Raw genomic sequence first — 26593 nt, 5'->3', positions numbered from 1 at the left:
GCTCAGTCCTCTCTATAACATTCAGCCTATTCTCCCTAGTACTAGATAAACTCCTTCCCACTTGAATATTGTCTCCCCGCCCCCACTTCACTCAGTTTAAAGCCCTCCTGATAAGGTTTGTCAATCTCCTAGCAAAAATGTTCTTCCCTACAGCCGTGAGGGGTAACCCATCCCTTGCCAGTAGTTCCTCTTCATGAAACAGCAGACCATGGTCCAAGAAGCCAAAATGTTTCTGATGGCACCACCTGCGAAGCCAGTTATTCACCTCCACTATTCTTCTTTCCCGCCTGGGCCCTTGTCCTTCAACTGGAAGGAGAGATGAAATGACAACTTGTGCATCCAGTTTTTTCAGCTTCCATCCAAGAGCCTCAAAATCCTTTCTGATGTCCCAAAAGCTACGTCTAGTAGTATCATTTGTTCCAATGTAGATTAGAAGGAAGGGATAACGGTCAGTTGGCTTGACATGTCTTCTTAGCCTCCCTGTGACATCACAGATTTTTGCCCCAGGGAGACAACACACCTCTCAATATATCTTGTCTGGCCTGCAAATTGCTGTTTCTGTCCCCCTTAGCAGGGAGTCCCCTACCACCACTACACATCTCCTCTGGGGTTTTGCAGGTGACATTTCATGGGTTGAACCTTCTGGCACTTAGGCATTCTCTGAAAGTTGAGTCTTTTCATCCTGTGCCTGCTCATAATCTTCATTGAGAAGGGAGAGAACCTCAAAATGATTCTATAGTTTCAAATTCATAGAATGCTCCCTGGTCATAAAATCATAGAGTTGGAAGAGCCCAAAGTCCTTCGGCTTCTATGGGTTACATTTCTCCAATTCCCCACCTCCTATGTTTGAGAGCTGCCATCCTCCTCAGAGATGTCCCTGGTGTGTTCTCCACCCAGCACGGTCTGCTCCATTCTGTCCAGGAAAGACTCATTCTTCATAATAGGCTGAAGTGTAGCTACTTGTGTTTCAAGCTGCTGTACCTTCTCTTCTAACAAAGTAACCAACTTGCACTTGCTGCAGGTGTAGCTACCCATATCCTCTGGCAGAAAAACAAACATTCCACAGCTGTTGCAGGTGACAGCAGCAACTCCTCGATGATCCATATTTAGGTGTCTTAAATTCTACAGAACAGATTTCTGGGTCTCCCTTCCAAAAGTTTCCTTCTACACTTGACCACCCAAAATCCAAGTTAGCCTTGCTTCTTTACAGCCCAGTCCTGTTCTCTGAGCTCCAGACTGTGACCTAAGGATTGAAGACTTTAACCCCTAGTTACTACTTTATGTTTTACTATCTCCCCGAAGATGGGTCCTTATCATTAAGAACTGCGTACACCTATGGCACACAGACAAAAGCTTTCCCAAGTCCTCAAAAAACAAGCACACAAGTCCTCAAAAACACACACACCAGATAAGGATTGAGCTTTAAGGATACCCCCCACAAAGAAACAGAGCTCACCTTTTTCTCACTCCTACACATGAAGCTTGCTGGGTGACCTTGGGCTAGTCAGTTCCCGCTCTGCATTCTCTCAACCCCACCTCCTCACAAGGTGTCTGTTGTGGGGAGGGGAAGGGTAGGTGATTGTAAACCACTTTGAGACTTCTTAAAGTAGAAAAAAGTAGAAAAAGTCTTAAAGTAGAAAAAAAGCAGGGTATAAAAACAGTTCTTCTTCTGGTCATCTTATAACTGTATGAACTACTAGAACTGGAACTAGTAGGCTGGGAATTGGTAGTCAGAGCAGGCCTTAAGCCTGAGATAGACTGAAATAAGGCAACTAGAGGGAAGACATAGGGTTCTATAGATTCAGTGTCGCCCTACAGTGGTCCTCTGTGTGTAAACCTGCTACAGGCAGAACCTGTACTGTAAGGTAGGCTGAAAACTAAGTCCCCCGCTTTTTCTAGCATGTCCCCCAGTGATGCCCATCTCTGGCCATGAGATAGCATAGGCATGTCAGCATCAGGGATTCACTGGTGTGGGGATTTAGTTGTGTGTGTTCTTTCCAGAATGTATTAGGATTCGTTTTAGAATGTGTTAGGAATCGGGATTGTGTCCACAACTTACAAAGAGGCTGGAAATTTGAAATCCTCACATGTGGAATACTAAAAGCACATGTGATCAGCATTCATATACAAAACCAGCTTCTTTTCCATCCCATTCAGGCAGATATTACAGTAACGCTTCTTCAGTTACAATCTTCCATTTCTGTAAAGTTTATTTCTAGCGGCTTTATTTAATTGCTTCTACTGCTTTGCCTGTTACAGATAAAGGCAGCATCTGTTCCTATTTCATTCTCAACAGCTGTGCTTTCTTTGGTGTCTCTGACTTATATATCTTCAGATTGAAGAACAAGATTTTGTCTGGAACACCCATTAGTGCATCATTCAGCTGCACGTAGTCACCAGTAAAGAGATTCTCAATTAGCTACAAGATTGTTCAAGAAGATATTATCAGATTCTATAAGGACCGATAGAATAAAAGGTTCTGAGTACAGCAACATCATCTGTTATCAAGACTAGTTTAAGACACTTTAATTGAAGTCATGTGGAGATAAACCAATTTTATTTCAAACCTTTGAGTTAATTGAATTGTAGATCACCATGTATCTGATGGCTGGCTTTTACTAGATAGTGCCCCCCGCGCACAAATGCTGTGGCTATGCAGTGCTCATATGGGGACATTGTTGCCTGATAGTAGTAAATCCATGTGGTGTACAGCGGTCACATCAGGGGTTTTCAGCCCTGTTGGGGGTGCTGCAGAATCCCCTGTAAGACATGATATCCTGTAGAACCCCAATCCCTTATTCATATTTGCCCCTAAAAACTAGTGGTGAGTAATTAACTTTATGAGTAGTGATGAGTAATTAATGGCCCCTCACAGGCAGTCTACCGTGGGACCATATCTCGCCTGTACTGCGCCAACTGCATTGGCTCCCGCTAGAATTCCAGATCATCTTTAAGGTGTTGGTTATAACCTTTAAGGCCCTTCACAGCCTGGGGCCTACATACCTAAGGGACCGTCTGTCCCCATATGTCCCTAGTTGACCTCTGCGCTCAGCAGAGGCTAATCTGCTGGTGGTCCTGGGCCCCTCTATGATCCTGCTGGCCTCTACCCGGGCCAGGGCCTTTAGTGCCTTGGCCCCTATCTGGTGGAACAACCTCCCACAACCATCAGGGCCCTGCGGGACTTAGAACAGTTCTGCAGGGCCTGCAAAACGGAGTTGTTCCGCAGGGCTTTTGGTGAGGCTGGCCGGTGAGGTGCCATCCCTACATACTTTTCCACCTGGAATTACATTTGGATTTGACTGCCATATGACTGGGCTACTGATATTGATATTGCTGCTACTGTTGACTAGGTTTGTGTGTTGGAGGTACTGGATGTTTTAATGTGTTTTAACTGAAATGTAATATATTTTTATTTTTATTGGGGTATATGGATTTGTTTGTTTAAACTGTACACCACCCAGAGCCCTTAGGGGATAGGGCGGTATAATAAATCCAACTAATGAACAAACAAACAAATAAATATAACTTACAATTGCATAATTCTAAGTCAAGAACTGTGTACTAAATAACAGTTATACATTGGAGGAAATGATTGCCAGAGGTGGGAGTTGGTAAAATGTAATGGAACTGCTGGAGGATGCTTGTGGACACTGAGGGTTCTATGAAACCTTGATTGCAAAACTCTGTGGTAAAGAGTTGAAGTATTACCAGGGATACCTGGGCTTGAATTCCTGTTTGTGCCGTGAGTGATTAGACTTTTCAAATTGATCTCTTTTTTAACTGGTCTACCTCAAAGGGTTGTGTGTAAATGTTCAATCATCAGCTGTTACTATTGTGCATCTCTGGGGAGGCAATCATATAAATAAGTAGTGAACAAATGAATCAGTCAGTCAGTGACTCTAATAAACACTCTTTTTTAAAAAAGTCTTACCATTTGGTGCATCTTTAAGTCAGTACAGTCATATGACAGCTGTAAGTCCTCCTGTACGTCATTTCATTACTCGAACCAGCCATTTTGGATCTTTTGGGAAGAATCAGTTTCACTTACTACCTAGGTGCAAATGTGTCTGCAAGGCAAGGAAATGGAACTTCACTGCCCTTTGCCACCCCACAGCACACCCATGAATCATTTTGGTAGCTGTGATTTGGATAGCAGTGAACAGATTCATGGTTGTCAAGGAAGGTATGGTTGCCTGCCAAACCTGCTTGCTGCAAACCTTACACCTTCCTAGATGTGAGGAGAAGAAATGGAGAAAGTTTGCTGGAGAAAGGATCGGAAATGTGGCAGGAATAAATCTGAGGTGGCCTGTTGTGATTTGTTGTGACGAAGCCGATTGGAAAAGTTGAGGTTTACAAAAATCTGAAGACACTCATTTGAGAGCCACTGGCTAATGTGCCTTAAGATTTCAGTGTGCCTATTTCACCATGTTAGTTTCTTCGGTTTTTCTCCCCTCACACAATGTAAGTCATATATATGTAACCCCCATGCCCAGAATGGGTTGGCCCAGAATGGGTTGACCCAGTAAGGGGTGGAGACTCGGAGCAGCAGAGAGGCTGCAAGAGCTCTTTTGCAGAAGAACAAGGCTACCAGACTCAGACCTTGATTTCTATAAGCCCTTAACACCTTGTTAAGGGTTTTCTTTTGTGGTTGTAATGGGTGAGAGTTCTCCTGGAGACCTTAATCATGTTGCAACCTGTTCATCAAGCCCTTGGAGTCTTCAGGAGCCAGCCAACTTGCAAAGAAGAATTTGGACTTGGCAATATCAGTAGACTGTAAATAGAAGGACTTGAAATGCAACCTGAACAGGACCTTGAATTGTAACGTTAAATGTTGATGTTTTAAAAGTGTTAATTGTAAAGAAAAGTAAACCATTTTGTTGTTTAAAAATTGTTGTTGCAACTCATTCCAAGTACTGCCCCACAGAACCCACAAGCTGAGGTTACATATACATTTAGTATTATGCACTTTTATTCTGGCTCTCACAAAAAATCTTACAGATCTATGAGAGTTTGTGAAAATTGTCCAAAGGGGTAATATATATGGTTCCACTTGGAGAGTTCTGTTTTTTTAATGCTGGTTTTTCCCATTTTTTCCTTTACAGATGTGACAGTTGTAGACACTGGAAGTAATGCAGCCCTGCAGGGGAGAAATTCTTTTTTAAGCTCTTCATGAAATCTTAGTTCGTTATTGCTAAAGAGGTATCTAACCAGGAGGCAAATTGTTCTGTCTGAGCCAGGACTATATATAGCTGAAGCTCCAAAGGGGGTGAAGCCAGCATAGCTGTTGTCTGACACAAATGCCCTGAAATGATTGCATGAAATCTAAGTGCCTTTGCTCATGTTTCCCTGGCATGTCTGATTGTTTATAGTGTGATATAGTGACCTGATCTAAACGTTGCTTCCACAGCACTTGTACCAGAAGTACTCAAAAATCATGGTGATTCATGGATTCAAAGCTAGGCAATTGTGATAGTGCATGCATTTAAAAATTTGCACTTTCAAATGCAATTCAAATTCACTTTGTTTTTGTATCTGGAGTGGTCAATAAAGAAAAGTAACGGTGAACTTCTTTTTGTTATGTCATGTATTATTTTACAGAAAATTCCCTGATCGGAAAAATAGAAACAAGGCCCTCTTCTCATGATGCAGCTTGACAGCCCGTGAGTAATTTGTAACATTCCTTTTACAAATATGCCTTACTTAGGTTCCTTTCAAACTGAAGGTTGGCCAGATGCCAAAGAAGCTGTAATGTTTAGACGGAATTTAACACTGATGGACTATTGCAGCGAAAGTGATGGACAGTTATTAGACTTCCAAGACAGCGACAGTGAGCCTGGAAAAAGTAGCAAAGTGAAGGAAGGACCTGGCTAGGGTAAGAAGAACCCCCTGCACATTAAGGTACCCTGGGAGCACAGCCAGGACATACCTGACTCAGGGAGCAAAGAGGATGAGAGAAGGCATGGCCTCCTGCCCTCACAGGAATATTTATTCATCATAAAATCCCATGTTAGTCTGTTGCAGCCAAGACAACTGAATCTTGTGGCTTCTTAAAAGAATGACACATTTAGGCTGCAATCCTCAAGACACTTTCCTGGAAATAACTACTATTGAATAACATGGGGGTTACTTCTGAGAAGACCTACTTAGGCTTGCTCCATTCAGTGCCATCCTAAATAGAGCTATATATTTTTAGTCTGAAAAGGTGTATGTACTTAGGACAGCATTGCAGTTATGCCATAAAACTTTTTGAACTGAGGCATATACCTAAGGCATATATCTGATGTATGTTCACAGACACGTGCAAAGTGACAAACGGAAGGAAGATGGGTTGGCACAACCATAAAAAACAGGACTCCAAGATTGAGATATTGCAGAACATAGAGGGAAACAAAATCCAGTCTTCAATCAGTCGGAAATGTAAAACAGGGGACCATTCCACACAGCTTTGTGGATGCTAAAAAAGGCATCCTGGGATGGAACTCCACACAGCTTTCTTCCCAAGATATCCTCACAATGCCTTATTTCAGCCCAAGGTGCCTTTATTTGAAAACTCCTCAAAGTGCACCTTTTCCCCTTGAGGTACTTGCAATGTCTGCTGCCTGTCTGTGCAGAATGCAGATCTCAGGCGATGTCTTATTTTTCCCGCCCGACCATTAAGCTCTCTGGTCAATTTTCTCCTCAGCTTGTGCCCAACATCTTGTGTGCTGGTGAAGAGATTCTCCCTGCTGCCATTTGCTGAATGTCACCCCAGGACATTAGCTCTGCAGGCTCTGATCTTGGGCACCTTTTCAGCCAAAAAAGTACATAATTGTACTAAGTTGTCCTAACAATTACAGCAATATACAGTTTTCCTATTTTTTATTTTCGAGGTGTTATCTTTGAAGATACACAGACAGGCACAAGAGAATCATGTTCCAAGCAGTTAAGATTCTCTTATGCAAGTCTGCGTATCTTTAAAGATAGTTCCTCAATTTTTTTTAAAAAATAGGAAAACTAGATATTGCTGGAATCAGCAGGACCACTGAGTACCGCTGAGTACTACTGTGTACTTTTTTCGGCTTGAAAGGCACCCAGGATCAGAGCCTGCTGAGCAAACATCCTGAGACAACCTTCAGCAAATGGTGTGTGCTGCAGGCAGGCAGGCAGGGCGTGGTCAGGTCTAGTCTCGCAAGACAGAACAGGTGGCAGACAAAAGTGTAGTCAGAAGGCAATTCAATGGGTTAAGGCAGGCTGCAAGCAAAGGCATAGTCACGGGTCAGTCCAACACGTCATGGCACAGGAGATCATGCAAACAGGCTGGAGATCAGCATTCAGCAGTGGACCAGGCACACAGAAGCAACAGGAAAAACACTTGTTACACCCAGGCAGAAGCAAGCTCACAGCAAGGTTTATATAGAGAGCCTTGTTCAAGGAGTTGGGATTCTGCAAGGAGTTAATCGTCATCAGATGCAGAGACTTCTCCCATATCTTGCTGCCAAATGAGCACTCCTTCTCTGCTTCTGCAGTAGCAGCCTCTGCTTTTGCCTTCTTTGCACAGCTGGCTCATCAATGGGTTCCCTAGGAGGGTCTACAGGCTCGTCTACCTGTTGGTCATCAGGAAGGGAAGAACTGGGCATTGGCTCTGCTGCCTGGTCTTCCTCGGGAGCAGCCTCCTCTGGCTGCACTGTGTCCTCAGGTTCTGCCTCAGAGTCCTTCATGTCCTGGTAAGTACCCAGGGGCTGGCTCTTGACATGGTGGGAGAGAGATTCTGCAAATACCAGATCTTTCTGTTCACTCTTTGAAAAGTTCTCTATAGGTCAGATTAGACAGCAGGTTAATTACCAGTTGGGTTGACCTGACACATGTGATCAGACACTCACCTTTAAGAAGAGCAGGGGAGGAGACCAAACTGGTTCCCAAGTATTTGGTGGCAAGAGGAATTTCATCTTTCCCTCTTTTTTACTAGCCAAAAAGGGCTGTGGGGGCAGTCTGTTTGTCTTGATTCTAGTTCCATGTATCTGCCCAAGGGTAGAAGGGTAGGAATGATTAAGCTCCTCCTACTGCTGTGCATTTTGGGGAACAAATTAGCTCATGCATACCCCACTCAAACTGTTTTTAAGCTGAGTGTTGGGTCACATGTTAAGCACAAGTTCCCGTTCAGTCTCTCCTGCTGCACCTTCTCCTCACACACCCATCTGCCCGACACCCAGGCCCAGCTAAGTGGGAGACCCACCTTGTACAAACTCGATGGGCGCTTGGCAAAAGCCATCAAGGTCTATTGAGGAAACTTTGCAAGAGCCACTAAGAAGTATTGATATTTCCTTTGTCATCATGTGAGACAGACATACTAACTGCTAGCTCATTAGAATATTTTGGCATTTAAAAAGGAAGAACAAAAAAGCCATTTGGCTTTGAGTATGCAAACTGTTTTACAGTGTCTATTGTGTGATTTTCTAGTGAAGAAACTGAGGGTGGCAATTATTTGCACAAGACTACACCCTGACCTCATGCTCAGTAACTGGATCCAGGTCAAAGCTCAATAGTTCATCTGTTGAATTATAGTGTTTTGTAAGTAATACTGTAAATGTTTACCAAACACAATTCTCTTATCAAGCAGGAAGGTAGGGGAAATCCATCTTTACCAGCTGGGTAATGTCTTTTTCCTTTTTGGCCTCTACCTTATAAAGCTTGGTGTGGCAAGAGATGCAAACCAAAGAGCCAGTTTGGGTCCTTAGAGAAAAGTGGGATAGAAATACTTAAACAAATGTATTGTCGAAGGCTTTCACAGCCGGAATCACTGGAGTGCTGTGTGGTTTCCGGGCTGTATGGCCGTGTTCTAGCAGCATTCTCTCCTGACGTTTCGCCTGCATCTGTGGCTGGCATCTTCAGAGGATTCTCTGAAGATGCCAGCCACAGATGCAGGCAAAACGTCAGGAGAGAATGCTGCTAGAACACGGCCATACAGCCCGGAAACCACACAGCACCCCACTTAAACAAATGAATATTGAGATGTTATTACTTCCAATTTGACTCCCCTCCCCACCAAAAAACAAACCCAGGTACATTGGAGTTTGTTATACAAGCTGTGGGTGACTTATCATCCTATGACTCAGCCGAACTTGTGACCTGACTCCATGCTTGAGGTGGCCTCGGGTGATAAAACCTGGTCTTTTGATGCTTGTCCTTCGCTGATGGCAATTGCACACACTCAAAGCATCATTTGAGTCATCAAGCAACATACGTGCATGTGTGAACTAATCATGAGTCATTTGTTTAGTGCTCTGAGAAGCAAAAACTCCACTATGTCTTGAATATCTCTTCCTAGAATATTTTCTGCTTCCGTTATGAGCTGTTGGACTGTGTGGTTCTTTTTTCCTTTAGGAATATGGAGAGCTTTTCTCTTCCTCTGAAACATCAAAGATGATCAAAAATATAGAAGGAATGCCTTTTGAGAAAACATCAACTCATATCTTTGGAATTCAAGTTTTAGATAAGAAGTCTGAGAAATTAGCAAAAATGCAAAGAAGAAATATGTTTGAAGACACTGAAAGAGCAAGCCTAAGACCATAGTACTACCAGCCCACCCCAGACTGGCAGCCTCCACAGGGGGCATCAAGGGGGTCAAAGCCAAAGGCCTAGGTGAATAAGAATGTCTTTGCCAGACACCAAAACTCATAAAGGGTCAGTGCCTGGCAAATTTCCATGGGGAAGCTGTTCTATAGTCTGGGGCCACCCACCTGCACCTCGGTGGGGGAAGGGACCACCAGGAGAGTCACCCCACTCAACCTCAGTGTTCGGGCAGGTTCATATGGGCACAGGCATTCCTCCAGATAGGTGGGACCCAAGCCATTTAGACTTTAAACATCAACATCAAGACCTTGAATTGGGCCCAGTAGTGAATAGGGAGCCAGTGCAGATATTTCAAGACCAGCATATTGTGTGCTTGGCTAGACTGTCCCAACAGTAGTCTGGCCACTGCATTCTGCAGCAGCTCCAACTTCTGGATCATCTTCAAGGGAAGCCCCATGTGGAGCGTATTGCAGTAGTCAAGGCAGGAAGTAATCATACCATGATGCACTGTGACCAGGTTCCTCTGTCCAAATATGGGCGAAGCTGGCAAACCAGCCAAAGCTGCTGATAGGAACTCTTGGCCACCACTGCCACTTGTGATTCCAAGAACAAGATCACCCCCAGATCTCATACAGGGAAAACAACTCCCCATCTAGCACCCACTACCCAAAGTACTTTTGTCTTATCTGGATTCAGATTCTGTTTTGGGGTTTTTTTTCGTCCTCATCCAGTTCATCACCACTTCCAGGCAAATGTCCAGCACCGAAAAATGTCCAGCACCCAAAAAAGCAGTGTCATTCCAAAGGACAGTCCCAAAAATTCCTTCATGGGAGAGCCATGAACGTTAAGCTGTGATAAACCATGTAAGTTGTCTAAAGAATTCCAATATCGTTTAGGCTCAGTGGCAACTATAAAATGTTTTATGATATTTTGTTGATATTTACAGTATATTTTAATACCATTGATACTACGTGCTGTTATTAATGCTGTTCACCACTTTTAAAAGCCATGAACATGAAAGCCAAATTTTAATGAATTTACTGATTTGTTAGATTTATATTCCAGTGCCGTCTAGGGAGATCAGGCAACATACATCATTTCCCCTTGTGATATTTATACGTTTCAAGAGTTGGCAACCCTTCAACACTGATATGTGGTGGATTAGACTGAAGCCCCTTACAGATTATCAATCTAAACTGTATGTTATCCTTTGTTGGCCCAATTCCAAATAAAGTGATACAGGATTGAATGTTTCATACAGCTAATTTCAGTCAATTAATGAGCCATCACTAAAGCACTCTGAAACACTCTGACCATTTCAAACAGTGCCATGCTTTTCCCTCCACCTTTTTTTCTCATTCATTCTTTTTCAGCTTCTTCTTTGTGGGGTGGGGGGGCGGAACGTTCTAAGATTAGTGCTATAGCACTATGTATGTTTTTTAAAAGTATGTTTTTAAAAAGGTGAAAAAAGATGTGCTGTGAAGAAAAGGGGCAGGAAATGGTAGTCTTTTTGAAAGTGCTCTATACGTTTTAAACAGCACACTGCAGCAATTCAGATGTACAAGGAAGAACTGAAAATGAGAGAAATTAGTTTTCATTAAAATGGCTGAATCCTAGGATGCTAATAGGACACAAGTGGCCTTTGGAAAAGTTTTTTTAAAAATTGTTTGCAGCAAAACAGTTGTTAGGAGCCAAAACAGTTGAATCTGAAATGACACAAAATCCATCAGCAACTGTTTGCTCATATGGATTATAAGGGCAATTGAAAATGGGCTTGAGAAAAAATGACAATTTCCATGAGGTTTTTTTCCCCGTAACAAGCACTGCAGGGATGTGAGTTTGCGTCTTCTGAGGCCCTGTCCATCACACTAACCACACCACCACAGTGGCCCACATTGAGTTCAGAATAATTAACTCCTGCTGAATATCCAAGTGGTGGTTGCAGCCATGTTGGATAGGCAGTAGAAAAAAGCCTCACCAACTCCAACTAGCTACTGTGGTTTCAGATTTTTGTTCTATCTAGGAAAATGTATAAGTAAACTCTTAGGAACAAAGCCCAGCCACAAGCCCAGTTATGCTTACAGAAATACAGCTGAGATTGGGGGGCTTTCCAGTGTTTTGCACTGAGTGTCACATGTATGACTATCTGCCACTAGGACAGAAGTCGTGGGTGTGCCCGCGCTGCAATGAGCTCCTGTAGCACTCACAGAGAACGCAAAGTCGCGTTCTCCTTTGAAGCCAAGGTGGCCAGACCTGGAGGAGAGCTGAGAGAGGCAGAGAGGGAATTCGACAGACAAGGCTTTCAGGGGACCTAACAGCCGGGTCCCACTCCCAAGGTGACATCTCTTCAGATGTCATGGAGAATGAAGGTCTTGAGGACGGAGGGTTTTGCCAGTCTGAGGTGGGGGAAAGATGCTCCCTTAGATGGGGATCCGCTTCCTTAACTGCAGTGATCAGCTATCCTCTCGCAGACTTTTAGGATACCACCTCGGGGAGGATTAGAGGGCTCCTAAATGTGAGTGGGTGATTTTGATCATTGGGGAAATGTAGAGAGTTGGGTTTGTGAGAGGCGTATTGATGACCGCATGGTGACTTGAGCCTGCCCAGTCACGAGGTTGCTTGGATGCCTCACGCACCCGTCCCTCAGATAGGCTTTTAGACAGTGCTGGGGTAGAAGTCAGCAGTTGTGGTCCACATTGGCACCAACGACATTGGGAAATGTAGCCGGGAGGTTCTCACGGAAGCTAAATTTAGGCTACTAGAAACAGGTTGAAGTCCAGGACCCCCAAGGTGGCATTCTCAGAAATGCTACCCATTCCACGCCAAGTAGAGGCGAAGCTAGTGCAAAAGCGGAGATACAGGGTCTCAATGCGTGGATGGTGTAAGGACTAAAGAGGGTTTCAGATTTGTCAGGAACTGGAGACACCTTTTGGGACAAGGCAGGGACCTGTACAAACGGAGATCGGGACTTCATCTTAACCAAAGAGGAACCAGGCTGCTGGCGCTCAACATTAAAAAAAGGTGGCAAGAACAAAAGCTTTAAACTGATCACTGGGGAAAAGCCGACAGTGAGCTGAGAGTGACTTCGGTTCGGAATATTACAGTATCCTATGGGGATGCAGACAGAGAGGGAGGTTTTTTTCTAAATCCAACCACATACTAGAGTGAGGAACATGGCAATGTGCCTGTGACAAAGGGATAGTGTGTCTTACAAAAAGACTTGAGGGTAAAGCACATAAACTCCCAGGTTAAGGACAGAGACAGGGTATACAGGAATTGTCTCCATGCTAATAGTAGAAGCCTTCGACCTAAAAAATGGGGGAAAGCTGGAGTACAGAGTTTTGAAAGGAGGACTTTGATATAGTGGGCAATTACAGAGACATGGTGGAATGAAAGAGGAGAACCAGTGGGATGCTGTTATACCAGGCTACAGGCGCTATAGGAAAGGATAGGACAGGAGGCGCACATTTACAGGGGTGGAGTTGCGCCCTTTACATCAAAGAGAGCATAGTATCACATAAAATAGATGAAAATGCAAGAGGGGAGCTGGTTCCCCTACAGAATCCACTGTGGGATACTTCAATACCAGGTGGGAAGGACAGTACCTTCCATGTAGGAATATATTATCGTCCCCCGACCAAAGTGCACAAGAGGATTCTTGAGATGGAAAAGAAAAGAAATTAGAGAGGCCAACAAAAGCAAAATGTAGTGGTAATGGGTATGATTTTAACTATCCCCATATAAACTGGAAAAATGCATGTTCAGGTCATAGTAAGGAGAGAGAGCATTCCTGGATATGCTAAAATGACTGTGGCTTAGAGCAGATGGTTGTGGAGACCAAATCAGGGAGAGGTGATCCTAGATCTAATTCTATGTGGGACCCAGGACTCTGGTGCAGGAAGTCAGTGTTGATTTATTGAGCCGATAGGGAACAGCTGACCACAATGCTGTCAGATTCCAGTATCTCAGCATTGCGAACAAGTGGCAACTTCTGCACTGCTAGTAATGTGAAGGTACATTCGCCTTCAGAAAGGGAATTTTCACTCAAAAGATGAGGGGATAGTGCGCAGGGAAGTTGGTGCGTGAAAGGGAAAATCAAAGAGAGTCAAAACTGTCCAGGATGCTACAGGAGGTTATTTAAAAACACAGTAATAAAAGCTCAGCTGGAATGTGTTCCATAGAGTTAGAAAAGGCTGCACCCAGTCCAAAAGAAAGCCACCATGGTTAACAAGAGAGAGGTTGAGGAAATTATCAGAAAAAAGAAAATGTCTCTTTTAGAAAATGGAAGTCCAGTTTGACTGATGAAGAATATGAGAGGGAACACAAATGGTGGTAAAAGAGAAGCAAGTTAGCTGTAAGGGAGGCAAAAAAGGATTATGAGGAACGCATGGCTGTGAACATCAAGACCAGCAACAAAAAGTTCTTCAAGTACATCAAAAGCAGGAAGCCAGCAAGGGAAGCGGTAGGCCTGTTAGATGACAAAGGAACAAAGGGGTGTGCTACACGATGACAGGGAGATTGCAGAGAAGCTGAATGAATTCTTTTGCATCTGTCTTTCACTCCAAGAGGAGGTGGAGGGAAAATTCCTGCACCTGAACCAAGCTTCTTAGGAGGCGAATCCGAGGAACTAGCAAAGATAGTGGTAGACAAGGAAGAAGTTCTGGCAGCCATTGATAAACTAAATGTTACCAAATCCCCTGGCCCAGATGGCATTCACCCAAGAGTTCTGAAAGAGCTCAAGCATGAAATTGCTGATCTTCTCACTTTAATATGCAACTTATCCTTGAAATCAGGCTCCATCCCTGAAGACTGGAAGATGGCCAATGTCACACCAATTTTTAAGAAAGGATCTAGGGGGGACCCGGGAAATTACAGGCCAGTCAGTTTAAGAACATAAGAACATAAGAACAAACCAGCTGGATCAGACCAGAGTCCATCTAGTCCAGCTCTCTGCTACTCGCAGTGGCCCACCAGGTGCCTTTGGGAGTTCACATGTAGGATGTGAAAGCAATGGCCTTCTGCGGCTGTTGCTCCCGAGCACCTGGACTGTTAAGGCATTTGCAATCTCAGATCAAAGAGGATCAAGATTGGTAGCCATAGATCGACTTCTCCTCCATAAATCTGTCCAAGCCCCTTTCTTTAAAGCTAGCTATCCAGGTTAGTGGCCATCACCACCTCACTGTGGCAGCATATTCCAAACACCAATGCACACGCTGCGTGAAAAGAAGTGTTTCCTTGCCATTAGTTCTTAATTCTTCCCCAGCATTTTCAATGAATGCCCCCTGGTTCTAGTATATTGCTGGAGAAAAGAGAGAGAAAAAATTTCTCTCTGTCAACATTTTCTACCCATGCATAATTTTATAGACTTCAATCATATCCCCCCCCAAGGCGTCTCTCCTCTCCAAACTAAAGAGTCCCAAATGCTGCAGCCTTTCCTCATAGGGAAGTTGTGCTCCAGTCCTCAATCATCTCTTCACGTTGCCCTTCTCTGCCACTTTTTCTATCTCTTCAATATCCTTTTTTGGAGATGTGGTGACCAGAACTTTGAAACACAGTAACGCTCTAAGAATTGTGGCTTAGCTTCCACTGCTTTATATAAGGGCATGACAATCTTTGGCAGTTTTATTTATCAATTCCTTTTCCTGATTATCCCCAGCATAGAGTTTGCCCTTTTTCACAGCTGCACATACATTGAGTTGACATTCCTGTTGGAAACTATCAATTAAGACTTCCAAATCCCTTTTCCTGGTCTGTGAGGCTGATAGCACTGAGAAAGCCCTCTGTAGCTGCTGTCAATGTGAAGTTTGGATTTTTTTGCCCCTATGTGCATCACTTTTGCATTTTGCTACATTGAACTGTGCATTTGCCATTTCTGGAGCCCACTCACCTAATTTATCAAGGTCCTGGCTTGGAGCCTCCTCAGCCAATCCTTTGTGGTTCTCACCACCCCTACACATAAATTCTGGTATCATCTGCCCAGAAACTTCCCACACCACGCTACCTGCACCCCTACTTCCAGGTCATTTATGAATAGGTTAAAGAGCACTGGTCCCAATACGGATCCTTCCAGGGGACACCACTCCCCACATCTCTCCATTGTGAGAATTTCCCATTTACACCCCCACTCTTTGCTTCCCTGTTTCTCAACCAGTTTTGGAACTCCATAGGAGTGACTTCCCCTCTTATTCCTTCATTGCTGAGTTTTTTCAATAGTCTCTGGTGAGAACTTTGTGTCAAAAGCCTTTTGGAAATCCAAAGTAGACAATAATGTCCACTGGTTCCCCTTATCCACATGCCTATTTCACATCCCTCAAAAGAACTCTGGTAAGTTTGCTAAGAGCAGGATTTGCCTCTACCAAAAGCCATGCTGACACACTTTCTCAGCAGGGGTTTGCTTTTGTACATGTTTTATAATTTTTATCTTTAATGATAGATTCTACTAATTTACCAGGAACAGATGTCAAACTGACTGGCCTGTAATTTCCCGGGTCCCCCCTAGATCCTTTCTTAAAGATTGGTGTGACATTGGCCATCTTCCAGTCTTCAGGGATGGAGCCTGATTTCAAGGATAAGTTGCATATTAAAGTGAGAAGATCAGCAATTTCATGCTTGAGCTCTTTAAGAACTCTTGGGTGAATGCAATCTGGGCCAGGGGATTTGGTAGCATTTAGTTTATCAATGGCTGCCAGAACTTCTTCCTTGTCTACCACTATCTTCGCTAGTTCCTCGGATTCGCCTCCTAAGAAGCTTGGTTCAGGTGCAGGAATTTTCCTCACCTCCTCTTGGGTGAAGACAGATGCAAAGAATTCATTCAGCTTTTCTGCAATCTCCCTGTCATCGAGTGGTGTCCCCCAAGGATCCGTATTGGGACCAATTGCTCTTTAACCCTATTCATGGACCTGGAAGTAGGGAGGTGCAGGTAGCGTGACCAGAGTTTGACAGCCTCATTCCTGACCAAATTAGTAGAATCTATCATTAAAGATAAAATTATAAAACATGTAGAAAAGCAAGACCTGCTGAGAAAGAGTCAGCATGGCTTTTGCAGAGGCAAATCCTGTCTTACAAACTTACTAGAGTTCTTTGAGGGTGTAAACAGGCATGTGGACAGGGGTGAACCAGTGGACATTGTCTACTTGGATTTCCAAAAGGCTTTTGACAAAGTTCCTCACCAGAGACTGTTGAGAAAACTCAGCAATGAAGGAATAAGAGGGGAAGTCCTCCTATGGATTAAAAACTGGTTGAGAAACAGGAAACAAAGAGTGGGTTGCAAATGAGGAGGATTCTCCCACAATGGAGATATGTCGGGAGTGGTGTCCCCCAAGGATCCGTTTTGGGACCAGTGCTCTTTAACCTATTCATAAATGACCTGGAAGTAGGGGTGGGTAAGCGTGGTGGCCAAGTTTGCAGATGACACCCAAGTGCTTAAATTGGTGAGAACCACAAAGGATTACTGAGCTCAAAGCGGACGTGGATAAATTGGGTGAGAACAGGCTCAAGAAATGGCAAATGCAGTTCAATGTAGCAAAATGTAAAGCGATGCACATAGGGGCAAAAAATGCAAACTTCACATACAACATGCAGAGATCCAGTAACTATCGATCCACGAAGACCAGGAAAGGGATTTACGTGTCTTAGTTGATGATTCCATGGGAATATCAACTCAATGCATGGCAGCTGTAAAAAAGGCAAACTCTATGCTGGGGATCATTAGAAAAGGAATTGGTAAATAAAACTGCAAGGACATGTCATGCCCATTATATAAAGCAGTGATACGACCAGCACTTGGATTACTGTGGCACAGTTTAGGTCGCCGCATCTCAAAAAGGATATTGAGGAGATAGAAAAAGTGCAGAGAAGGGCAACAAGGAATTGATTGAGGGACCTGGAGCACCTTCCCTATGAGGAGCAGCTGCAGCGTTTGGGACTCTTTGGTTTGGAGAGGAGGAGGGATATGATTGAAGTCTACAAAATTATGCATGGGGTAGAAAATGTTGACAGAGAGAAATTTTTCTCTCTTTCTCACAATACTAGAACCAGGGGGCATACATTGCAAATGCTGGGGGGAAGAATTAGAACTAATAAAAGGAAACACTTCTTCACGCAATGTGTGCTTGGTGTTTGGAATATGCTGCCACAGGAGGTGGTGATGGCCACTAACCTGGATAGCTTTAAAAGGGGCTTGGACAGATTTATGGAGAGGAGAAGTCGATTTATGGCTACCAATCTTGATCCTCCTTGATCTGAGATTGCAAATGCCTTAACAGACCAGGTGATCAGGAGCAACAGCCGCAGAAGGCCAGTGCGTTCACATCCTACATGTGAGCTCCCAAAGGCACCTGGTGGGCCACTGCGAGTAGCAGAGAGCTGGACTAGATGGACTTTGGTCTGATCCAGCTGGCTTGTTCTTATGTTCTTATTGGCATATGTTGTTTAAAAAACTCTGGCCTGTGACATACCTGGAGCTAAATTTTACGGGATTAGGAAGTGGAGGTGGTTTTTGGTGGATCAGGGAGTGGAGTCTGACAGTTTGGGTGCTTCCTGAGTAATCCTGTTTAGAATCCTGGACTATTCCTAGCAGCCTTGCAAAAATAGCAAAAAAAATTCAAATTCAAATTCAAAGACCTTTATTAGGCATCAAGAGAAAATACAGATAGAACTGTGCAGTAATATGATCCTGAGTTTGACAGGGTAAAACAACTGCTCATAGTTCATACAGTACAAACTTCAGAAAAATAAGTAAATAAAAAGAGAGCCAGAAACTTATTTTACAATATCGAGCAGGAACTTGGCCACCATTTTCAACTGCCTGGGATCCTCATTGTTCAAGAGGCGGTTCAATTTGGAATATGGAGGGCACAAGTAAGTCGGTGTTGAAAAAAAAAAGCTAGGTCGGAGATCTATGCATTTGGGCAGACTAATAGAACATGCTCCAAAGATTCCTCAGAGGTTGAGCAATATGGACATGCACGCTTTTTCTGTGAGTGTGCCATGAATCTCTCTGGGGAGAAGGTGAGAGGGGGGAGATGCACCTGAGAGGGGTTATGATGCCCATCTTGCAAAGTTGCCATTTCTTCCAGGAGAACTGATGCTTGCAGTATGAAGAGCAGTTGTAATTCCAGAAGATTTCCAGGCCCCAGCTGGAGCTTGACAACTCTCACTACTTATCTTTGTGTGTGTGTCTCTCTCTCTGTGTTTTTTTCTCACCCCTGTTCTATGGCTTTTCAAAAAAAAAATCTTTGGGTTTCAGGGTCTGTAGTGAGGACTTGGCTTTTTGTGTTGCCTTCCCCTCCCCCTTCATTTTCTGGTACTTGCTTCTCTGTTGTGTTGAAGTGTTGTAGTGGGTTGGGCCTCGCTCTCCTGCCTGCAGCCTTGCTTGCCTGCCGCCTCACTCGCCTGCCTTGCTTTCCTGCCACCTCACTCTCTTCCCTGATGCCTAGTTTGCCTGCCCACTTGCTGCTTGGAGAGGTGCAATTTTGGGAGTAGCACGCAGTTTTGGAGGGCCGGGGGGGTGGGGGCACAGTTTTAGTAATTTCCCTAGGTGCCATTTTCTGGCAGTATGCCACTGGTAAAAATACAGTGCATGACTCCTTGGCAAAAACATTTTATTTCCTGCTCCAAAATGTTTTGAAGTGTGGAAAGGGCCATTGTCACTTGGAGCAAGAACCAAAAGTTACATCCTTACCACAGAACAATGCTCTAGAATTCCTGCAACATTTTCCACTGTACCCATCCTTGACTGCTTCATTCCTCCCAGGGCAGGTTTACCAACCTCCAGATAATGGCTGGAGAGCTCCTGATATTACAACTGATCTCTAGGAGACAGAGATCATTTCACAATGAATGATTTGGAAGGTGGACCTTATGGCATTATACCCTATTGAAGACTCCCCCTCCTCAAACTCCACCATCCTCAGGGCCCACCCCCAAATTTTCCAGGTATTTCCCAGCCTTGAGCTGGCAACCCTATTCTTGGGGATTGCTAGCCATAGCAGGCAACCCTAGACCAATTTTCAGATAATGCAGAAAGATTTATTTTGAACAGTCCAGAGTTCTAGCAAAGAACCTTTCCTCTTATAGTTTGCTGACTTTAGAAATTGGGTTCCTTATGTATTAGAATGGGTATGTGGAATATCTTCTGTAAAAGTGGAGAATAATCCTACCTTGAGCAGAATATAGCAGAAGAGAGAAGATTGGGAAGCCAGGTTGGAATCCTCAATCTACCTTTGGATGCTTGCTGGGTGACCTTGGGCCAGTCCCACACTCATCCTCACAGGGTTGTTGTAAGGATAAATGGAGAATAAGGGAAATGTTGCAAGCTGCTTTGGATCCCCATTGAGGGGGAAAGTGGGATATAAATCTTGACTTGAGAGCACTTTTCGCCATTCCCACCAATGCACTCTATGTGATCTTGATTTGATCTAGAACAGGGGTCTGCAACTGCGGCTCTCCAGATGTTCAAGGACTACAAATCCCATCAGCTCCTGCCAGCATGGCCAATTGGCCTGATCTAGAACTTCTGTTCTAGAACCCAATTATTTGTCTTTATGGCGGTTGTGAGCACCCCCTCTGCCGGCTACCATTGTACTTCTGGAAAGAAACTTTACCTGCATAAGAAAAGGTTACACATGTATTAGTCTGACTTGCTAGCTGCTTGCTTATTTAGCATAAGAAGCTAGTGTGTACTGTTTGGAAATATTTTAAGGGGTATGTGCCCCACAGTCTCACTTGTTCCCAGTATTTATTCAACATGCCTTGGTTACCAACAGTTGATAGCACACATAGAAAATGTATGTACTGGGTCAATATTTACATTGCTCTGATATATTTAGCTTACCACCCATCTCTCTCCACCCTCAATGCCATTGAGTTACCTCAATTGCAAGGGTACAGGTGGAGAGTTTGTCCTGCCAACATTGCAGGTGACTCCCTTTTCTTCTTATTTAGTGCCAGGAACAGAACCACACCTGCCTGGCAGTGAACAGGAGCCCAGTTGCAAGCATCCTGAAGGCACAGTGGGGATCAAATGCACAATGAGGAATGTTACAAAGGAAAGAAGCTTTGAAACCACAAAGTGACAGGCTTTTTAAATTTTCTGTACCGAGAAAGAAAATGGGTTAGCATGACCCTGAATTTCTCTTTGGCTTTTTGGAGACAAGCTTTTCTGTCAAAGCAGTTGACTTCATGTCCTAAGAAGCCGCCCATGTTCTAGCACATATAGTGCTCTATATGTTGGCCCTTAACAGGCAAGTTAAGACCCACAAGTGGGTCACACCCTAGCCTAAAGGAGGTTGAACAACTGGCACCAGAACTATCATTTCTTTCTTTTCTTTTTAAAATGAGATGAAAGAGAAATAGAAAGAAAGAGGAGACAATTATATGCCACTCGATATTACAGGTATGTCTTGCTTTAAAGGTTGGAAGGGGGGAGCGGAAATAGTTCAGAGTCTGAAAATGTTGATGTTTGTGGTGTTTCTTACTGGCCTCTTTGGATTAGCTCTCACATAAGACTTCAGGACAGTGTAATGAAACTTAATGTAATCAAAAGCAACAGTAGCATACCGGGCCTAATGGCATTGGGGGGGCATGTCTGGCTCCTTGCAGCCCCCCCGCCCAGCTCCCCGCCCCCCACTTATGGCAGCCAGCAAGGAGGCCAGAGGAGGGCGGGGCTCAGGGGCAGAGCTCAGGGGTGGCTCAGATGGGCAACGCAGCGGCAAGCTGGCTCCTGGGCTGCCAGGAGCCAGCTTGCCTCCATGGCACCTGCCCAAGCTGTCCACCTGGGTTGCCCTCTGCCAAGCCCTGACCCCGGCCTCCCTGCAGGCCCGCTCCTGCCCTCCCTAGGGCCTGGGGAGGGCAGAAGTCTGCCTGCAACGAGGCAGGGGGGCGGGGATCAGCAGCACCCGCCTGGGCAGCCTGCTGCCAAACCCCGCCCCCAGCCTCCCTGCAGCTGGTTCCCAGGGCCTGGGGAGTGCTGGAGTCAGCCTGCAGGGAGGCTTGAGGGCGGGGCTTGGCAGGTCAGGTGAATGCTGCAGCAGCAGTGTGGCTCCTTTCCCACCCAGCATCCCTGGGAAGGGGGGAGCCACTGGGCACCGGCCGGGTCACCATGCCATGGGAGAGGCCAGGTGCAGGAATCCGGCTAGTACCTGGCACCCCTCCCCCATGACAAAATGGCATGCATCCAGGGACATGGGTTACCCCATGAGCAGTATGCCCCTGAAAAGCAATACAGCAGGAGCACAGGAAAGCGTCATGGACCTGGTGGAAGGTATTGCTTTCTCAAACACAAATTTGAGTCATTTTATCAGAACCTTTTAAACAAACTATAACATGCATCTCCTTCACCTTCTATATTTCTTCAGTCTGGGAAACCTCACTGATCAGGCTTGTCAGATTTTCTGACCTTGTTCTCTTCAGGGATTGAGCTGTTTCAGAAATTGTGGTGTTGGGCGACCAGAAGCACTTTCCCTCAGTCCTGTTCACACCCAGAAGGCGAAGGATGCCAATTGACTTTTTATTTCTCTTTTCCACAGGCACTCCCCTCGCAAAAGCATAGATAAAATAAATATACGGATGCAGAAATAAACTTAAACAGTAACTCATATTTATTTAATGGACAGAGGAGATGGAAAAGAGAGAATAACAACTTGGAGATGGATAAGGTGAACCAGGCAGGAGGCAGGATAAATATATACATACACTATTCACAAGACAGTTTGGCACAGAGACATATAGGCTTTGGTTTCTTCAGCACAGCCCTTAAGATTACTTAGTTCAGTTTAACTTGAATGTTAGTTTCATAGATGGCTCACAGTTTGTACAGTTCCTTCGTTTAGATGTTCTGGCTTCAACCACAGTCAATCAGGTTGCTCTCTGTTCCTAGGCCTTTCTGTGCCTCATTCTGAAGGTAAACAGTTTTTTGTTAAACAGAACTGCACTTTAACAATCATATTTCTACTGCAATCCATACACAAACCAAAGTGACAATCATTTCAGTATCGAGGAGCAGCATTCAAGTTCACACCGGCACTTATATAGCACCTATTAGTTAGGATCGAATTTCTTATGGCTGGGATGAAAGCAAAGCAAAGTCAGAACTACTGAAATTCCTTGCAGGAAGGCAGAAGGAAGCTGATCTACCACCTCCCAGTTACTGGGCCCTAATAGTTACAATGGAAATTCTTGCTGGCTGTAAGTAGAGTCAGATTTGAAATATATGTTGCTTTTGATGTATGGTTTCTTCCCTACTTCTCCCAGTAATGTTTACTTAAAGGCTTAAAGCGAAGAATGACATGATGACATCATGATCAGCACTGCCCAGTCCTGACTCTACGGCCTGTTGCTGATAGAGAGCTGGGAAATGCTATAGCACCATGGGTCGGCTTTAAGCAAACAAGCTGATGTGGCAACCACCATTTACACAAATGTAGTTTGATCTTCAGGATAGTTGTTGCAACTTTGGGCAAAGCAACAGAGCCAGGCCAATAGGTCTTTTCAGTGCTATGGATGAAAAGACTATTCTGAAAATAGGTGAGGTGATGTCATACATTGTAATCATATAATACCACAGTTTTTAACAAGGGGTCCCAGATTCCCACTGGGAGGAGGCATGGCTGGATAGGCTTGGCAGTCTGAAGCCTAGGGTCTCAAAATCTAGGGGGCCTCTGGCTAAGGTGTACAATATTTTTAACTATCATAGGACTTTTTACACATGCTGTCATAATGCATTGTAGTCTCTAAACAATAATTTTCCTTGCATTCCATTTCAGAATAATACTGTCTTAAGCCAATAACTCGACACTAATGTTGATTTCTGTATTGACTTTGTCCTTCCAGGACTTATTCCACAAAATGATTACAAAGTTCAATTATGACAAAATATTTTCACAGTGTTAATTTTAACATTTTCCCCCTCAACCACTACAGTATTTAACAATAACATTTTATGTCTGTCCCTTAGGGGAGGAATTGTGAATTGTGGAATTTTAAACAGCTGTCATCATCCTCAGCTTTACTCAGTTTTAAAACACTCTCCCATCTTCCTCTAGTCATGAAGGTGGGGGGTTGGGAGGGGCCTCACAAGTGGAATAGCATAGGGCAGTTGTCCTCAACCTTCCTAATGCCACGACCCTTTAATACAGTTCCTAATGTTGTGGTGACCCCCAACCCTAACATTTATCCATTTTACAGACGGAGAACACTGATGCAGAGTCTTAGGTGACTGCTGTGAAAGGGTCGTTCAACCCCCAAAGGGGTCGTTACCCACAGTTTGAGAACCACTGGCATAGGACCTCTTTTCATCGAAATCCAGCACTGGAAGCGGGAGCAGCCCTACACTGGCTCCCATTTCCCAAAGCTGCTCCTGCAACTGACAGGAGAAAAATCATGTTAAAATGTAAACAATGTAAACAAAATAATAGCCTTTGTCACCAAATGTAATGTCACATGTGAGGAAAATCAGAAGTGACATCAGTCCTCTCTAGTAATTGCTGGAAACTCTTTGGTTTTATGATAGCATTTCTGGCAATTTTATTTATTTGTTTGTTTGTTTGTTTGTTTGTTTGTTGGATTCATAGGCTGCCTCACCCCCAAAGGGTTCGAGGCGGCTTTTTAGTGTGACATTTTAGTGTGACACTACTTCTGGGTTTTCTCTGGAAGTGGCTTGATGCCATTGCCTGCCATTTTCCTACTCACCCCCAGCACCCTGTTATTAACTGCCTGGAGAAAAAACATATCCTGCCCTTAATAAAATCATAATGTTATTTACTAGGCTATTTACTGTCATAATTTTATTTACCTTCATGCCATCAAAAGATCCATCTGCAGCTTTCCAGAAATTATGCCTCTATTAAAAAGTCAGGACAGTTTTCCCCCAGCTGTTGGCAATCAATAACACTTATAGAGTCTTTTCAGTAGTCAACACCTAATGCATTTTATCTTGTTGCAGTTCTTACAGCATCCTGTTATGATTACCATCCCATTACTGATGATAGAGATGAGAAGAGACTTGGCCAAGGCCACCTAGTGAGCTTGTGGCAGAGGTGAGATTTGAATCAGGAGCCATGTGGATCACACCTCATCCTCTCAGTCATTGGGCCACACCAGCTTCTCACCAAACCACTATCCTCTGGGAGAAAGGACACCTATGCCTTTGACATTTTAGACTTCTTTGTCAGAACACAACTGTGGCAACACTTTATGAGTGAATGCCTACTACAGTTTTGTAACTAATGAAAGGATCCCTCAACGTGCTGCTCTACATCACTCTCCAAATTGTCATATCCTGATATTAAATTAAGAATCAACATTAAATCAATGTAGAGACATCTGCTTCTTTTTCCCTGACTGTGAAATTTGCAAAATTTAAAAATGATTCAAAATCAGTGAGCCAAAATCATACTGAGAGTCTCTTTTCCTTTACCAACTTGGTTATCAGTGAACAGCAAAGAAAATGACAGTGGGGATAATTAGAACTTTTGCAAAAATGTAGGTTGTTAAAACAAAACAAACCTTTGTTGACGTCTTGATATAAAGGAGATTAATGCAAACTCACGCATCGCTTAAACCATATTAAGTACTGATTTATAGGCCTCTCAGTTAACACACAGTGCTGACAATCAGGTCCTATTTCAGGTTTTGTGCCCAATGAGATAACACCACTGAATGAGAGGACTCTTAATGGCTGTACCAATCATCTCAAAGTCCCCCCCCCCCCCATTTTAGACTTTTCTGAAAAAGCTGTTATTTAGTATTTGATCTAGATTTTGGAATGGCTGCTCCTAATAAATGTTGAAAGTTAGATTGTATATAACTGAAATGGAAACAAAGGACAACATGTCGTGGGAAATCAGCAGGGCCACCAACAGGACTGGCAAACCTACTCCCAAAGAGGATGTCATGTTACTCCAGAAGTGCTTTTTACTGTCATCCATTTGTTGTCATGCCACAAAACATCACGTTAACCAGCTGTTATTATGCATTCATTCTTGGCCTCATTAGTGTGCTTTCAGCATGTCGAGCTGACATATTTTTGTTGCACTGATAATTGCTGAACATTCATGGATCTGGAACATTAATATTAATTCCTGAATTCATATTCCCTGACTGAAGTGGCGGGGAAATAACTCCGATATCCCATTGTATGTGTAATGACTTGTCATTAAGTTTATGATTTAGCAGGCAAACAGAACCTGAAATGTCTTCATTTACGTATTCAGAGTTTTGACCCTCTTGTGCCACTCATGTTACTTCCAGCATCTGAACTATTCTAATATAATCTCACTTGCTAGCACTGCTGCAGTGCTCTATTGCTTTGACAGGGGTTTAGTGAGTCAAGGCATGCTATGACTCAAGAACTGGCCCAAGATATTTTGGTGCATGGGGAGACAAAATAAAATAACTACCCTGCTGCTCCTTCCTCCATGGTCGTGCTCTCACACAATTCTTGTTCCTTTCAGTGGGGATTGGCCTCGTACTAGATTATCACCCCCATACATAACTGTCTATCTGCCCTTTATCCACTTTTCCTCATGGTAGAGTCATCCCTGGATAAGTGACCTGGGCTGCAATCCTAAGAACATTTTCCTAGGAGAAAGCCCTGTGATATAAAATACTGATGCACTCACTTCTGTATTAGGATTGTTCCCTTACACAAGGTATTCCTAAACGTAGTTTCATCTTCTAGATGGGCTGCCCCAAACAGATCTTAGATTAGGATTGCATTTAGTCACTGAAATCAATGAGATTAGAAGGCTGTAGCTCTACTTAGAATTGCACTTATAGGTTAAATTCACACAGGACTCTTTAAAATGTTTTCCCACCTCTTATTTCACTGTTGATGTAAATTTGAGACTATTTGTGTGAATATTGTTAATGCAGACTAGCCCATGGAAGAGAATTAAAGTCTAGTATTTGAGACCAACTAATACACGTAAAAAGCTGGGGGGGTGGGTGGGAGGGAAAGAAGGAGAAGAAAACTGTGATATCAACGTGCTTTCTTTAGATATACAACAAAGAAAAACATTTTGTTATGTGTTTGATCAGGATAGTG

At 43.8% G+C, this 26593-nt stretch overlaps 1 long non-coding RNA gene across 1 annotated transcript; it reads left to right on the top strand.

The window, feature by feature from the left end:
- Nucleotides 1–7561: 7561 nt before the first annotated feature.
- Nucleotides 7562–24997, top strand: LOC125428337. Its single transcript, XR_007243804.1, has 3 exons — nt 7562–7703; nt 10281–10412; nt 24491–24997. It is a non-coding gene; the product is annotated as an uncharacterized LOC125428337 (long non-coding RNA).
- The last annotated feature ends 1596 nt before the right edge of the window (nt 24998–26593 follow it).

Source organism: Sphaerodactylus townsendi, linkage group LG01 (genome assembly GCF_021028975.2).
Source record: "Sphaerodactylus townsendi isolate TG3544 linkage group LG01, MPM_Stown_v2.3, whole genome shotgun sequence".
Lineage (NCBI taxonomy): Eukaryota > Metazoa > Chordata > Lepidosauria > Squamata > Sphaerodactylidae > Sphaerodactylus > Sphaerodactylus townsendi.
The sequence above is the reverse complement of the archived record's forward strand: the minus strand, read 5'-3'. Positions and strand labels throughout refer to the sequence as shown.